This window comes from Ahaetulla prasina, chromosome 1 (assembly GCF_028640845.1).
Source record: "Ahaetulla prasina isolate Xishuangbanna chromosome 1, ASM2864084v1, whole genome shotgun sequence".
Lineage (NCBI taxonomy): Eukaryota > Metazoa > Chordata > Lepidosauria > Squamata > Colubridae > Ahaetulla > Ahaetulla prasina.
Genome location: NC_080539.1, coordinates 170167785 through 170184882, shown reverse-complemented (window position 1 = coordinate 170184882; position 17098 = coordinate 170167785). Strand labels below are relative to the sequence as shown.

The window sequence follows — 17098 nt, the reverse complement described above, 5'->3', positions numbered from 1 at the left end:
GAATGAGATGTAATAAGCTTTTTTGGCACCCAGTTGAACAGAATGCAACTTTGAATCTACTCATCATTTCTGGGTTATTTTAGCAGTTTTCCAAACATTTCCAATTCTGAACAGCAAAAGCAAACAAACAAAAACTTTGGGGTTGTTTTTTTTTAAGGGATTACTTTGGAAAGGTTAACCTTGGGCTAATTATTTTCTTTGGGTATTTATGTTCTCAGTAGTGTTTAATGAAAAGATTTGTATTAGTCTCGGTGCACCATAAACTACACTGGTTTTAAAGAGCTTTTCTTCCCATAACTCTATTAACTATATTAAATGTTGTCGTCTTAAATCCACAAAAGCTGCCTCCTGACTAACCATCCTTATGTTTGTTTGTTTGTTCCATTCAGACATTACACTAAATCAAGGATGAATTAATGTCAGAAAGCAGGGTCGTAGTAATGTCTGAACTGGCAAACAACCCACTGGAAAGATGGCAGGCTAAAATCAGACACAGCTACAGTATATTCATAACCCACTGCTTGCTTAGAAACTCCCAATCTTTCCTGATCAGGAAGGAAATCAAAATGATATCAAAGGCAAGAACAGAGAGAGTGTACATCTTCCTCCCTTTCTCTTGAAGAGAAGAAGCTTCAGAGTCTAGCACTTTCGCCCACCAACATTTTGCTATGGCTTCTTGTTCTTATCGAATACTGTTAAGGTGGCTGCCTCATTCTATCCAATAACGGAGTTGTCTCTGTGCTAGAAAACCCATGTTCTTCATGCAATACTGTTGAAGATCTTGAGCAGATGTTTCTGGGCAGATTTTTCCATAATGGATGGATGGCAGGGGCTCTCTAAGAGCTGGCAGCAAACAATAGCAGCTTCTCTGCAGCTAGGAAGTACCCATGCTGTCTTAGGTGGCCACCTAAGAACACTTTGTGTTGAATTCTTGGCTGTCAGATTTTTATGGCTAAGATTTTGAAGGTCAGCTAGTGACCTTTAGGTGATAGAAGGCGGGGTACATCTATAGGCATGTCAGCATGTGTTGAAAGATCCATTTGTGTCAACTAGTATAATGCATACTGATTTTCCTTTGAAGCCCCTACTCAAAACTTTTCAAAAGTTCCTCTGGAATGAAGCCTGCCTTTTTAGTAGTTATATCCATGAAGAGCTATACCCACATCTCAAAAACTTTGTGGCCCTGGCCATTCTCATCATCACAGTAGATGCATCTATCACAGTAGATGCGTACATAAATAGGTGCACTCCATGCATGGCATATAATATAATATCATATAATACAATCTTTTTATGCCTTGAACTTTGTTGTAGGTCCTTGGGAGTTTATAGAGCTGGACATAGGGAAATGGCTTATCCTTAAAAGTTGGGGAACAGAAGGCCCTCATTTTAGGGTCGTTTTGGGCAATTTTTAAAAAAAGGCTAAGGAAGAAGCACCACTCGGAAAGCTTGTGATGCACCCACAATTGTCTACTAGTTACTCTCAGACATGGAAGATCTGAAAAATGCAGGAATTCAAAACTGGGTACGCCACGGGATAGTGAACTTTGCAGAAATAAGCCGTTCTTCCTATCTGTCACAAATCAGCTTGGCATTTCAGCAGAGAGGTGTCTGCAACCCCTCTCTGTAGGTATAATCCTTGAATACTGTACCCAAAGATGGCTTTCCAGAACAGGGCTGTTTGACGTATCGGTCTTATGAAAACTTCCTTCCTTCACTCAACTTTCTAGTTTTATAGATACCAATTTCCCCTTGGTTAAATATAGTACAATTAAGAAGGGAAATCTCCCAGTTAAATACCTTGCAATTAGTTCCTTGCCCCCTAACCCACTCCCGTGTTAAATGGTTAGTTGGAGGCCCAATTCTCATCCCATGCTGGCGATGAAAAGTTTTGCTGGAGTTCAATTGCACTTGGTAATTACAGAAATTAGCTTTCAAGTTTAGATCACTCGGCTGTGCAAATGGGCTCCTCAGGTGGAATGCACATCAGTCAACCATGAAGCTGGAGGGGCCCTATTCTTATATTTGACACCACCACATTCATTCACGTGAAGGAGATCAGTTTCAGCATAAGAGCAAGATAAAAGTGGCCTCGGGGCACTTATGGAGGCCTCTTCAACTAAAAGGAAGTCTTGCTCAACATGTTCTCTCTGAAAGCACACCTTGACATACAGTAGCTTTAAATCCTCGTAAAAGGATTAGCTAGATGGGTGGCATCTACTCTCCACTCAGAAATTCAACAGGGTGTATTTTCTAATACATTTGGGAGAAAAACCATACCAGTTAAATTGTGGTCTGCCACACATCTCTTAAGTGAGAAGGGGTGGAGCAACCCAGTCAGTTGTTGAATACCTGCTGTTCTCTAATATAAGGCATATTAAGTCAAAGGTGGTAGTACATGAAGAACTATCCGCATGCCTAGCAATATGATGATGATTACCAGCCAGGTCACAGCTCTCATCCAAAATTGGAAGGAAAATTACAATTTCTTTAGCCCAGAGAACATTGGATTTTTATTTTATTGGTTTTCACAGCACCGCTTTACTGTCTCTTGCAAAACTGAGCTCCATTATTTCATTTCTTAAACCTGTCCTATTTCTAATTTGGAACAAAAGTGCCTCAGGTCAGGGTGATCAGATTTGGATACCTCATACCGCTCTAATGCTCATGGTTTCCATGGCATGTTTTAGAATGACGGTAATCTTATGCGGCAGTTTCTATTTTACAGAATAGGAAGATGAACAAGATCTGAGCAGGCAGGAAGAGTGAAAGCTGCATAAAATGCTGAAGGCTCCCAGTGGGCCACTGTTCAATCTAGAATGATTGCCGGGATCCTTCTGAGGTTGAGACAAGTTTAGTGATACTATGCTGTGAATTATCTGCCACTTGCCTGGTTTGAAATACAAATTTATGCAGCTTGTAGAACTCGGTTGCATTGTGAATTCATCCTCAAAGAAATTCTCCTCTGGGAATTCTGAAGACTCTTAGGTTGTCAGCTCCACTAGGAAAAGCAGATCAACTCAATTCCCAAAGATTACAACTACAGTAGTCCTCACTTAACAACCAGTCACTTACCAATCGTTTGATGTTACAATGGACCTCCCCAGCAGATCAGTAATTCCTTTTTGAAGTTCTGACAGCTACACACACACATACTCTGTGGTCACGTGATTGCATTTTGGACATTTGGCAACTGTAGCGTCCTATGGTCATGTGGTATTCTTTGCCATGTTTACTTCTAGCTTCCAGCAAGAACCACACATTGACCAAAACAAGTTCGCTCAATGACCACATTTGTTTAACAACCGCTAATCAGGTGTGGTCAAAGAATGCCCCCCTGAATAATCACAACTTGTGACCATAATTCCAGGCTCAATTATGGTCATACATATTATCTGTACATTTTATTGAGCTTGAATACTGTAACAGAAGCTTGTAAATTATTTTTATTTTTTAAATTATGCTTATTTGTACCCTATGATTATCATTAAGTGTTGTATCATTAAGTGTTAAATTGTACCCTATGACCATCATTTGTGTTGTAAATGTTGTACCTTGATGAAGGTATCTTTTCTTTTACGTACACTGAGAGCACCAAGACAAATTCCTTGTGTTTCCAATCACACTTGGCCAATAAAGAATTCTATTCTATTCTATTCTATTCTATTCTATTCTATTCTATTCTATTCTAAATCTGATTGTGCTGTATTTTCCCCCTCTTATATTCCAACGAATCACAGAGCAGAGGTGGTATTCAGTAGGTTCTGACCAGTTCTGGAGAACCGGTAGCAGAAATTTTGAGTACTTCGGGGAACCGGTAAATACCTCCTCTGACTGGCCCCGCCCCCATCTATTCTCTGCCTCCCGAGTCCCAACTGATCAGGAGGAAATGGGGATTTTGCAGTAACCTTCCCCTGCAGTGGGGAGGGAATGGAGATTTTAAAATGCTTTTAAAGGGTTAAAACAAGGGTCTGATGATCCCAGCTGAGGTGCCTGAAAAAGGAGAATCTGATGGTAAAGTGTGTATAGTCAAAGCTATGATTTTCCCAGCTGCAATGTATGGCTGTGAAAGTTGGACCGTAAGGAAGGCTGAGTGCCAAAGAATTGAGGCCTTTGAACTATGGTGCTTGAGAAGACTCCTACAAGTCCCTTGGACTGCAAAGCGATCAAACCGGTCAGTCCTAGAGGAGATCAACCCTGACTGCTCTTTAGAAGGCCAGATCCTGAAGATGAAACTCAAATACTTTGGCCACCTAATGAGAAGGAAGGACTCCCTGGAGAAGAGCCTAATACTGGGAAAGATTGAGGGCAAAAGAAGAATGGGACGACAGAGAATGAGATGGCTGGATGGAGTCACTGAAGCAGTAGGCATGAGTTTAAATGGACTCCAGAGAATGGTAGAGGATAGGAAGGCCTAGAGCAGTGGCTCTCAACCTTTATAGTGCTGCGACCCCTTTAATACAATTCCCCAAGATGTGGCGACCCCTTTAATACAATTCCCCACAATATGGCGACCCCCAACCATAAAATTATTTTCGTTTTGAATTTATCGCGCCTGAAGCCATATTGGCTAGCGATCTGAACTGCTTGCGACTGCCTTGAGGACGGAGGCATTAAAGTGGAGACTCCTCCCCTATTAAGTTTATCGCGCCTGAAGCCAGATTAGGCTAGCGGTTGGGAGTGATTGCAGCTGGCTTGAGAGGGAGACATCAGAGCAAAGATTTCTCTCTTTTTTAATTGATCACGCCTGAAGCCGAATTCGGCTAGCGATTTGAAGAGCCTGCAGCTGGCTTGTGAAGTCAACCATTGGAGCGCGATTCTTCAACTCACAAGTATACTTCCCATATTTCTGATGGTCTTAGGCGACCCCTGGCAAATCGTCATTCAAGACACATTTATTCATCTGTGCAGGACTGGACTAGATTTTAAATTTATAGGGGTTTTAATTGGTTTTTTAATATTTATATTTATATTTTTAATAATTTGGCATTAGAATAAGTTTTTTAATGGTTATTTTAATTTGTACATAAATGTTTTATTTGCCTGTGAACCGCCCTGAGTCCTTCGGGAGATAGGGCGGTATACAAATATGAATAATAAATAAATAAATAAATAAAAATTCGACCCCCAAAGGGGTCCCGATCCACAGGTTGAGAACCGCTGGCCTAGAGGAACGTTGTCCATGGGGTCACGATAGGTCGGACACGACTTCGCAACTAACAACAACAACAACAATGGATCTGATTGTATTTACTGCAGTTAATATATCTTACTCAGGAATCTGATGTATGGCATACTCAGTCCCATGGTTCTCCACATTCAGCAGCTTTAACATACCTTAAAAATAAGTAAGTACCGGTAAGTAAGTAAATAAATAACTATTTAAGTAAGTAAGTAAGTCCAAGATCTTGTGAAATTCCCAAAGGCTCTTATGCCCCAAAAGATTGCTAGCTCCTTTCCCCATTGATGGAATGACTGCAAACCCCTCCAGATTTATAGAGAGGTGAGATTTACTCAGAGGTTGATACACTCAGGACGGTAATGTCTCCTCTGTAGTTTAGAGGCATGTAAGGCAAGAAAAACAGAAGAGAGAAATACAGTTGTTTATAAACACGGTAAATGCAGTCCTTTAGTGACTCATCTCTCGCCCCTCCTGTTCAACATCTATATGAAGCCGCTGGGTGAGATCATCAGTGGCTTTGGGGTGAGATACCAGCTGTACGCTGATGACACTCAGCTGTACTTCTCCATCCCGGGCCACCCCAACGAAGCTGTTGAAGTGCTGTCCCGGTGTTTGGAAGCCGTATGGGTCTGGATGGGGAGGAACAGGCTCAAGCTCAATCCCTCCAAGACGGAGTGGCTGTGGATGCCGGCACCCCGATTCAGTCAGCTGCAGCCGCAGCTGACTGTTGGAGGCAAGTTATTGGCCCCAAAGGAAAGGGTGCGCAACTTGGGTGTTCTCCTGGATGAACAGCTGTCGTTTGAAGACCATTTGACGGCCATCTCCAGGAGGGCCTTTCACCAGGTTCGCCTGATTCGTCAGTTGCGCCCCTTCCTTGATCGGGATGCCTTGTGCACAGTCACTCATGCCCTTGTTACCTACCGCTTGGATTATTGTAATGCTCTCTACATGGGGCTCCCCTTGAGGTGCACCCGGAGGCTTCAGTTAGTCCAGAATGCAGCTGCGCGGGTGATAGAGGGAGCTTCACGTAGCTCCCATGTAACACCACTCCTGCGCAGACTGCACTGGCTACCTGTGGTCTTTCGGGTGCACTTTAAGGTTTTGGTCACTACCTTTAAAGCGCTCCATGGCTTAGGGCCTGGGTACTTACGGGACCGCCTATTGTTACCGCATGCCTCCCACCGACCCATACGCTCACACAGAGAGGGACTTCTCAGGGTGCCGTCCACCAAACAATGTCGGCTGGCGGCCCCCAGGGGAAGATCCTTCTCTGTGGGGGCTCCTACCCTCTGGAACGAACTTCCCCCTGGTTTACGCCAAATACCTGACCTTCGGACCTTTCGCCGCGAATTGAAAACACATCTATTTATTCGCGCGGGGCTGGCTTAAATTTTACTGGGTTTTTATTGGGTTTTTAAATTTTTACTATGAATTTTAATGGGTTTTTTAGTTTTATATGTTTTAAAGTCTTAGGCCAATGGTGTAATAAGTTTTTTAATTCGGGTTTTAATTGTATATTTTATTGTTTGTTTTATTTTGGCTGTACACCGCCCTGAGTCCTTCCGGAGAAGGGCGGTATAAAAATCGAATAAATCATCATCATCATCATCTGGCCATAAGCCTTGCTAAAAACAATTGGACTAACTTTTGAATCAATATACATAGGATAAGCTATAAGCTATAGATATTGAGAGTTAAGAATAAGATTTTTTTCTAAATGCCTATTCCAATTTGTAAGTGATAAAAAGACTCCATCAGTTGTCATAGCAGCCCTGTCCTTGGTATTTAATGTCCCTGAATATTGTTAAAGCTTCAGAGCGCCTCAGCTGGTGTCAATTTTGGGTGGCTCCAGTGATTTCACTCCTATCGTGTTCTCGCCTAGCTCTGGTGGTTATAGCAAGCGATGGAGAAGTCTGCCTTTTTGGTTTTACCCAAAGCTTATCTGCAGCTCTCATCATCGTTTGGGAAGGTAATCAAGCTGTCTTCTGACAGTTTGGGTTTGCTACACAGAGGATCTTTAAACATCAGCCAAAGTCATAATGACAAACAGCCTTCAACGCGGCTGCCCTGCAGTGGGCTTGCCAAGCTCACACAACCTTTACTATGCAGTGGGATGCTCTTCTACTCAAAATTAAACCTCAGTTTAATGGCAGAGACTTGAAGCTATGTGTAGGACTACAACCCTGCAGCACTCCGCTTCATAGATTTGCCTTTGCCTTTTGCAAAGGGACACTAGTACAAGTAGTCCTCAACTTACAACCACAATTGTGCCCAAAATCTATGTTGTTAAGTGAGTCATTTCTTGTGAGTTTTGCCCCACTTTACGATTTTTCTCGCCACATTTGTTAAGTGAATCACTACAGTTCTTAAATTAGTAACACAGTTGTTAGGTGAATCTGGTTCCCCATTGACTTTGCTTGTCAGAAGGTCACAAAAGGGGATCAAATGATTCTAGGACATTGCAACGGTCATAAATGTGAATCATTTGCCAAGCATCTGAATTTTGATCATGTGACCATGGGGATGCTGCAAGAGTCATAAATGTGAAAAATAAGTCATGTCACTTTTTTCAGTGCTGTTGTAACTTTGAACAGTCACTAAATGAACTGTTGTAAGTTGAGGACTACCTGTACACTTTAAAGGCAAAGGAGAGCCAACAAGATGCAGAAATTAAGATGTTGGACTTTCACCTGAGAGTCAGATATGAGTTTCTCCTCAGCCATGGAGCAGCCGAAACTATTTTATAGGAACGTTGTGGGATAAACGGAAAAAGACATGATGCGTGCCACTTTTCTTTCTCCTGAAGAAAAGACGGGATTGAAATCTTACTATGTAAATCTAATAAGCAAACAAATCCCCTTAACATTTAGTCTTCTGTCTAGGCAAGAGAGGAATTCCTGAGGTTTAGACTTTTATGAGGGAGAGACAGAGGTGGGTTTCAGTACGTTCTGACCAGTTCTGGAGAACCGGTAGTGGAAATTTTGAGTAGTTCGGAGAACCGGTAGTAAAAATTCTAACTGGCCTCGCCCCCATCTATTCACTGCCTCCTGAGTCCCAGCTGATCGGGAGGAAATGGGGATTTTGCAGTAACCTTCCCCTGGAGTGGGGTGGGAATGGAGATTTTACAGTATCCTTCCCCTGCCACACCCACCAAGCCATGCCACACCCACCAAGCCAAGAACTTGTTTCTGTGATGACCCTCCAACCATTGGTCACATCCATATTAGCATTCATCCCAGCTTGGGGGCCACCTGGTTTTCTAGTATTAGGTGTTTAAACTGGTGGTCTAAAGCAGAGGTGGGGAACATTGGCCCCTTTATAACTTGTGGACTTCAACTCCCAGAATTCCTGAACCAGCATGGTAGCTCAGGAATTCTGGGAGTTGAAGTCCACAAGTCATAAAAGGGCCATCGTTCCCCACCCCTGACCTAAAAAAAGAGATGATCCATATACTGATAGATAGATACAGACTGATCTGAGCCATTCCCTCCCACCCAAGATTGTGGTTTGTACAGAGAGATATCTCTGAGTTTATACTGCTCTCACATTCTTTTTGTCCCTGATATTCAGCTGAGAATACAAATCTTCAAAAATGGTTGGCTCAAGCCAACCATTTGATTCAAGCTTGTGTTGGTGCAACACTTTAAGACTACAAATAGTTCTCGACTTACAAAAGCACAATCAGGATCAGAATTTGTTGCTAGGCAAAATGGTTGTAATGTTAAATGAGTTCCATCTGTATTTTCATACCTTTTATTGCCATGTGGTTAAACGAATCACTGCTGCAATCAATTGTGGGAGTTGTTAAGCGAATCCAGCCTGACTTTCTTTCCAGCTACAAAAGTCACAAATGACAACCGCACGACTCTGGGCTTCTGCAACGGTTGTAAATATATGCTGGTTGCTAAGCACCCAAATTCGTGATCATGGAGACATATGTTGTGACAGTCATAAGCGCAAGGACTGGTCAAAAAGTCCATTTTTTAAAATGCCCTTGTAACTTTGAACAGTCATTAAACAAGTGGTTGCTACTATCTGAAATAGGGGTGCAGACAGGATTAGATCAGGGGTGAAATGTAAAATTTGTTACTACCGGTTCTGTACATGTGGCTTGGTGGGGGGGGATAATGTGACTGGGTGGGCATCGCTAACTTTTTTTTTTTACTTTTAAAAGGATCGCCAGAGGAAAAAAAGCTTTTAAAGGGTTCTAATGATCCCAGCTGAGTTGCCGGATCGCCAGAACCTTTTAAAATCATTTTTTTCACAACCTCTTTGGCCGAAGAGATTGTAAAAAATGCTTTTAAAGGGTTCTGACGATCCCAGCTGAACCGCACGATCATCAGAGACTTTTTTTTTTACTTTTAAAAACATTTTTTCGGCCGAAGAAAAAATGCTTTTTTTCGGCCGAAGAAAAAATGCTTTTAAAAAGTAAAAAAAAAAAAGAACCTCTGATGATCGCATGGCTCAGCTGGGGCGGGGAGGGGGGCAGAGATTTTTGCTACCGGTTCTCCAAACCACCCTCCACCATCGCTACCGGATCAGACGATCCGGTCCGAACAGGGAGCATTTCACCCCTGGATTAGATACAGTGGCCCAGCAACAACTAAGCACTCACAACCCCAAGAATATCACTCCTGTGCTCCAGGCTCTGTGCTGGCCTTCCTCTTAGCCTCTGGATGTAATCAAAGTCCTTCCTGTCTCTGTAGAGCCTGACATGGCCCTGCCACAAAGATATCTCAAGACCATCTCCGGGCAGTGGCTTTGATCTCTGCCCAACCCATGCACCCTGGGAGAAATTTTGGGTAATTTTCTGTTTCTACTTTCCCAGAGGAGGAGGTGCTTTTCAGTGGCAACACTTTATTCCACAGAACAGCCTCCCATTAGAAACAAAGTTGGCCTCCTCAGTCTTGATCTTCCGCAAATTCCTGAAAACAGACGTATTCCAGAGAGCCACTAGCGAGCGGCGAGGTGTCTGGTTTTGGTGACGGTTCTGGTTTTAGAATGGCATATATTTCAATTCCTACGGCGGACATTTTATTTAAATGCTTGGGCTGTTTGAAATTACTGTAAACTGCTGAGAGTCTTGAAACTCCAGCAGAGACCGGCAGGTAGATAGATAAAATATATTTATAGATTATAGAAACCCCTCTGACAGCAACTTTACTGCAAATTCTTCCCTCCATGGTTAAGAAAAATACATTTTTTAAAAAAGAATCGACTGGTTTGAAGTATAACAAATTTAGCAGATCAACTACCCATGAGATTCCTTCACTTAGCTCTGGACTTCCATCTCACATAAAGCTGGTAGCAAACTGAATGGTACTTCCAGGCCCCCAAGCAAGGCCAAATTATAGTCAGTTTGCTCCGGCTTTGTTCCAACCACATTTAGGATCCCAACAAAGTCTGTATACAGGTAAGCCATGAGCAACCAGCAATTTGAATATTGTTGCTGGTAATAAAACTGCTATATCTCTGCCCTTTGGTATACCAAGTAATCTTATAATCTCTCTGGTTCTTGAAACCGAATTGAGGCAAGGAGTGCCACCAAAACCTTGCCCCACAATTCATAATGTCCCCATCTCTTAAAGACAAAGTGTATGAAGGAGCATAAATGACACCAGATCCTCAAGAAGTGGCAGTAAGTCCCTAACGGAAGTGGGGAGCCATAAAGTTGGAAAATAATAAACTTGTAATCTGTCCCATTGGGATTCCAGCCAAATCTTTTCCTAGTATTTTATCATTTATTTTATTAAACCTATTTATATTGGTCCCTCATCTTGAGATACAACAGTTTTATTTCCTGCATTCACATTCAGGCTACTCAATTTAGATATTATTAGTAGTAATAATTATAATATTTCTGTGATCCTCAAAATTCGCATGATCACCTTGACTTGTAAAGAATGGAAGTCAGAAAATACCAGGGGAAACGTAGAGAAGCTGATAATTTGGTGTTTTGTTTTTTTTCCTTAACAATATTGAGTTTATCCAATATAATTGATTAGAAATTGTGACACTTTCTATTTACTGATTTTTGGCATCCACAGCGGCAAGGTCTGCTGAGTGGTTATAGAAACAAATTACTGGAAAAAGAGTTATGTCAATGATTATTTAAGCATTTCAAAGAAATGGAACTTCCAGGAGCAGATGCAGTATACCTGCAAATCATAGTTGTTGGAAAATAGAGAATGATAAGAAGGCTATGCCCTTCAGGAGTTCCTTATTAGCTTCCAAAGGATGTAGTAAAAGCTCTGTGGGTTTTGTTTTCTTCTACATCCCATCTTTTAAAAATACAACTTTTAACCATCTTACTTATGAGCTCTGTGGAACTTGGAAAATTCCTAACAAAACAAAAAATGTCACTTCTTTGCACCCTCAGCATTAAAATGATACTGCTATTCCGAGCCTGGAGGGGACTGCACTATACCAGCCTGCTGTAGGAATGGAGGAACCTGTTCCCAAAAAGGAGACTGGCAACCCTATTTTGCCAACACACCAGCATGGCTCAATGTACAGGAATTCAAAACGACGCACTTGGCTCTATCTGCCCAACCTGTTTTTCTCCTATATTCCTTTTATTATTATTCTGGTGCTTTTAGGGCTCGTTTATGACAAAACAAGTTTGTGGGTTTGGGTGAGCTCTTATCAAAAGCTAATCAGGTTCTCACAGGAGTCTCACCTCTCCTGATTCAGAAGCTTCTGGCTAGTCTCTGTGGGAAAGAAAACCTTGGATTTGGATGAAATGCTCTGTAATTCTTACCTGCTCTAGGGACAGAAACCCCACAACATTTCTTGCAGCAGATGTTTGGCAAAATAAAGAGGAAACTGAGTTGCATCTAAATAACCTTCATGGCTGTATCTGATTCAGTATACATACCAGCTTTGCCTTTAGCAACCGAGGTAGCAGCAACAGTACAGAATTTGTTATTTTGGGGGGGGGGGTTGTCTTCTTTTGGCAAAGCATTTACAGCTCTCAGAATGGGTACATGTGATGAGGACAAGGGAGTTAGAACGGCTGGATAGGTGGAGTTGGAAGGGCTGCACAGTCAATGCTCAAGGAAACTGTTATATAGCTTTGGGATGGGAAGCCAAGGCAGGGGGTCACGCTAAACGTTTAGCCAGTATTGGTAAAGGACGCAATTAATCATGGTTTGCAAAACGAGGGTCATGTGCAAGCTAAGCCAAACCACACTATGGCTTAGCTTAATGCAGTACGTGAACTCAGCTCACACAGAAAAATATTTAATTCCTTAATAATCTCATTGAGGTGTGTTCCAATAGACAAAAAAAGGAGCCCCAGTGGGAATGGCATTCATTTAAAAAGTCTTAAGCACACATACCCCTTGAAGAGACGAAGTTATTGTCCCAGGTTGTGTCCTTCAAGAAAGCTATATTTGGGTATGATTATATTTTTGCCTTTCATTGAAGGAACTCCAGGAATAAGTCTTCTATCCCTCTCTTCTTTTAGCATGGTCTTAAATACTTTGAGCAGGACAGGTGTAGAGATAGCTCTAGAGCAGGGGTCTCCAACCTAGGCAACTTTAAGACTTGTGGACTTCAACTCCCAGAATTCCTCAGCCAGCTTTGCTTTGCTGGCTGAGGAATTCTGGGATTTGAAGTCCACAAGTGTTAAAGTTGCCAAGGTTGGAGACCCCTGCTCTAGACCCACAGTGGAAGGGCTATTCACAGGGTGTATTCACAGGCTGTGTCAAGAGGGCCTCCACAACAGTGCAACACACATGAAAAAGAAAACAGTTTTGATTGTTGGTGATCAATCCTGCCAAGCCAGAACATGGCTTCCTTGATTTTGGTTTGTTCCATAAAACATAGCTGCTGTAGTTTGTAAACCATTGTTGATGGCTTGGTGAGATGTGTGATCCTGACCATCAAGACTTAAGACACACACCCAGTTAGTTATGTATGTTTTTCCATATCTTTTTTAATTTGTAAGCCACTCAGTCATTACAGAGTTGGCTATCATCAAAATTTGATTAAATAAAATTACCAAGCCATTTAAACAAGCTGTGGCTTAATGTAATGCCTGAGACTAGCCAAGATTACTCAGTCCACTTTGAAGGAAATATACAGCTTTTTTTTTTAGCAAAGATAGTTAGAAAGAAGATAGATAGATAGATAGATAGATAGATAGATAGATAGATAGATAGATAGATAGATAGATAGATAGATAGAGATAACACAGAGAGAGAAAGAGAGATACCGCTATATATATATATATATATATATATATATATATATATATAGGTCTTTGGTTGTTGGGTTTCTCCGTGTAAAATTGGAAGTGTCTTGGCGACGTTTCGAAGTCTCATTCGTCATCTTCAGGCTTCAACCGTGCTTCTGGGAGCAATGTGTGATCGCAGCTGTTTCTTCCTTTTAACTGCTAGTGGGGTTTGAACTGATTGGGTGGGAGCTTGGCTGTGCTCTGATTGGATGGGGTTTTCTGTGCTCTGATTGGCTGGGGTGTGTCCTGTGTTGGTGGGGGCTTGGTTGTGCTCAGTCTAATCTGTGCTGCAGGATTTGAGCTGGTGAGCTGCACTGCTGCTGTTTGGCTTCGTGTTCGTGGTCGTGCTACATCTTCGTAGTGGGTGTCGGTCTGCTGCATGTATGGATTGGAGGGTTTGAAGTGGCTAATGTTGCAGCTGCGGTCTGGCTTCTGGTCCTTGGTCGTGCTTCCTGATCAGTGTGGGTTTGGGTGTGCTTCTGGGTGGATGTGTGGTGGTGACATCCTGTGTGGACCTCGTGAGTGTGGGTCTGGTGTCATTCCTCGTGTTAGGGACACGTTTGTCAATAAGGGCAGGTTTCAAATGGCTGGTAGGCGGAGGTATCATCTCGTTTGTTCATGCTGTGTGCGTTTTCTATCTCGATGGCTTCTCTGATTATTCTGTTGTTAAGTGTTCAGTTTGGCGATAGTTCTGGTCTTTTTAAAGTCAATATGGTGTCCTGTGACTTTAAAGTGTTGGACCAGGGAAGGAGTTGGTTCCTCTTTTTTGAATGAGAACCAACTTCTTCCCTGGTCCAACACTTTAAAGTCACAGGACACGGTATTGACTTTAAAAAGACCAGAACTATCGCCAAAACTGAACACTTTAACAACAGAATAATCAGAGAAGCCATCGAGATAGAAAAACGCCCACACAGCATGAACAAACGAGATGATACCTCCCGCCTACCAGCCATTTGGAAACCTGCCCTTATTGACAAACGTGTCCCTAACACGAGGAATGACACCAGACCCACACTCACGAGGTCCACACAGGATGTCACCACCACACATCCACCCAGAAAGCACACCCAAACCCACACTGATCAGGAAGCACGACCAAGGACCAGAAGCCAGACCGCAGCTGCAACATTAGCCATTTCAAACCCCTCCAATCCATACATGCAGCAGACTGACACCCACTATGAAGATGTAGCACCACGAACACGAAGCCAAACAGCAGCAGTGCAGCTCACCAGCTCAAATCCCCCTGCAGCACAGACTAGACTGAGCACAACCAAGCCCCCACCAACACAGGACACACCCCCAGCCAATCAGAGCACAGAAAAACCATCCAATCAGAGCACAGCCAAGCTCCCACCCAATCAGTTCAAACCCCCACTAGCAGTTAAAAGGAAGAAACAGCTGCGATCACACCTTGCTCCCAGAAGCACGGTTGAAGCCTGAAGATGACGAATGAGACTTCACGAAACGTCGCCAAGACACTTCCAATTTTACACGGGAGAAAACCCGAACAACCAAAGACCTATATACAAACACCCGTGAAAACCTCAGAAAACATATATATATATATATATATATATATATATATACACACACACAAATTTGGGCCTAGTTCTCCTTAAAGCAATTTAGGCTGTCTCATTTCAAACTACAGATAGGGGACTTCAGGATTTTCATATTCCTCTCTGTAAATAAATATTGGCAAGTAAAAAGCCCAAGTAGGTTACAATGGTTACACTAAAAACCCCTGCCTGCATGCGTGGGAATCTTCTAAAATCAGCAATGTCTAACACAAACCTCTGTCACCTGAGTCCTTCCACACAGCAGTTTGAAATGATGTTGTTGAGTTAAAGATTTCCTGGTTCATTAGGAGCAAGGTTTGTCTTTCAGGCTCAGCTGTGTGTTCAAGCAGATAATGTCAACTTTTTATTGTTTTTATTTTTAATAGCTCTGAAGTCCATCCAAAGAACCTTGTTAATGCGCTGATTAAAAATAATAACCAATAAATGGGATGTTGCAAGAATTACTCTATCTTGTGTACATTCCAGCTATAAGAAATTAAGAACATGAACAGGAATTGTTCTTGAACTGTTAAAGTACACAGACACAAAAAAAATCCTAATTGGTACAAATGACCTGGACCTTTCTGCTTTGAAATAATTGGTGTTTTCATTCCCATAGAATCCTTATTCCCAAATTATTCTCTGGCACAGTTTTTGGTTTCCTTAGAAGCCCCATTCTAACTGGGTCTGCCTCACTTCCTAATACAAGTATTTTACGCCTGCAGCTAAAAAGCAGATTGCCTAGTTGGGCTCCCTCATAGGATCACTACTGCTCCAATTGCACAGCAGTAGAAACACTTAAGAGAGTTGTTCTTGGCTGCTCCTAGGAGAGTGCAGCAACTCAGAAGTAATCCCTGCTTTGCTTGCACTAATTTTTATCAGCCTCCCCACATTGCATCAGGTGAGTAACGGCTTCTGGACTCTCCTGAAAGCTCTCCCATTGCCAGAGAAGAAGTTTTCCAGCCAACTTGTGCAGAGTCAGTGCTCTAATACATTTCAGGAAAGGAAAACTCTGCAGCTGAAATGCCACTTTCCCAGCTGAGAAAGTCTGTCTCCAACACACACCCTCTTTTTTCCCTCAGGCTGGCAATTTGTCTTCAGACAATGATTTCCACCACATGCCTCCTTTTCCCAGTGTGATTATCTTCACTCGCACACATACACAAACGCACACCCTTTCCTCTAGCTATTGCCATATAGCCTTGAGCCTGTGCAGGTTTACTTGTGACAGGTAACCCTGTCTTCAATTCAAGCAAACTTACTCCGGCACGGAACTGTGGTGAGGGCCTTTTATCTACAGGCTTCCATCTGGCCTGGTCAGCATTATTTTTCTCCCTTTTAAGCTGCCTTCTTAAAACTCACTTTCTGAAGGTGCCAGACCCTAAGAAGACTGTGCTGATAATCCAGTCAAGGAAAAGGAAGCAGCAAGCCATAGACAAATCTAACAAATTGACAAAATCATTTTTTTTCAGTTATAATCGTAATAGAACACATACAACCAACAACAGCTTTAAATGTAAACAGCTTTAAACCTGATAGTATTTTTTTTTTTTTTGGTAACAATGTCGAAGTCCGGAATATCTTGTCTGATTCTGATTCACTGATTCACTTGTCTCAGCTACTGACTTTCAGAGTTTTAATTCCAACTTAACTTCTGTGGACGTCAGCTCATATTTAACAGGTTCCTGAGGAGGGGGGGCGTATGTAAGTACACTAATGTGCCTATCATCCCTGTCACATTTTAGTTTTTTTTTCACTTTGGTAATTTTTATTTGCTAAAAAAAATAAATATACCCCTGCTGCCTCCCATGGGTGTCTAGTTTTTTGCAGCCCAGAAAGTGTAGTGTGAAACTTTTACTGATCCCTACAAGTTCCTGAGATGGCTGGGATCGTTTGGAAAGGTACTTTTGTATATTCATATATTTGCTTTTTTTATAAGTAAGAGTACAGAGATATGCTTTAAAAGAGAGTCTAAAACCTGACTGGCATCATAAAAACACACTTCTGCTAAGCATAACCTTCATCCACTGGTCTCCCAAATTAAGCCACTCTTGGAAACAGGATTTATTAAATGGCTGTGTGAGCTTGTTCATGTCAGCTCACATTCTTATG

At 42.2% G+C, this 17098-nt stretch overlaps 1 long non-coding RNA gene across 2 annotated transcripts in view; it reads right to left on the bottom strand.

The window, feature by feature from the left end:
- LOC131197452 (uncharacterized) overlaps positions 1–17098 on the bottom strand; it is a 37155-nt gene that overhangs the window by 17274 nt on the left and 2783 nt on the right. The window contains exon 2 of one of the 2 annotated variants that reach the window (XR_009154954.1): positions 5274–5337. The exons of the other annotated variant lie outside the window; for it this stretch is intronic. This is a non-coding gene — a long non-coding RNA (uncharacterized LOC131197452). The remainder of the gene's footprint in view (positions 1–5273; positions 5338–17098) is intronic. 2 annotated transcript variants of the gene reach the window in all.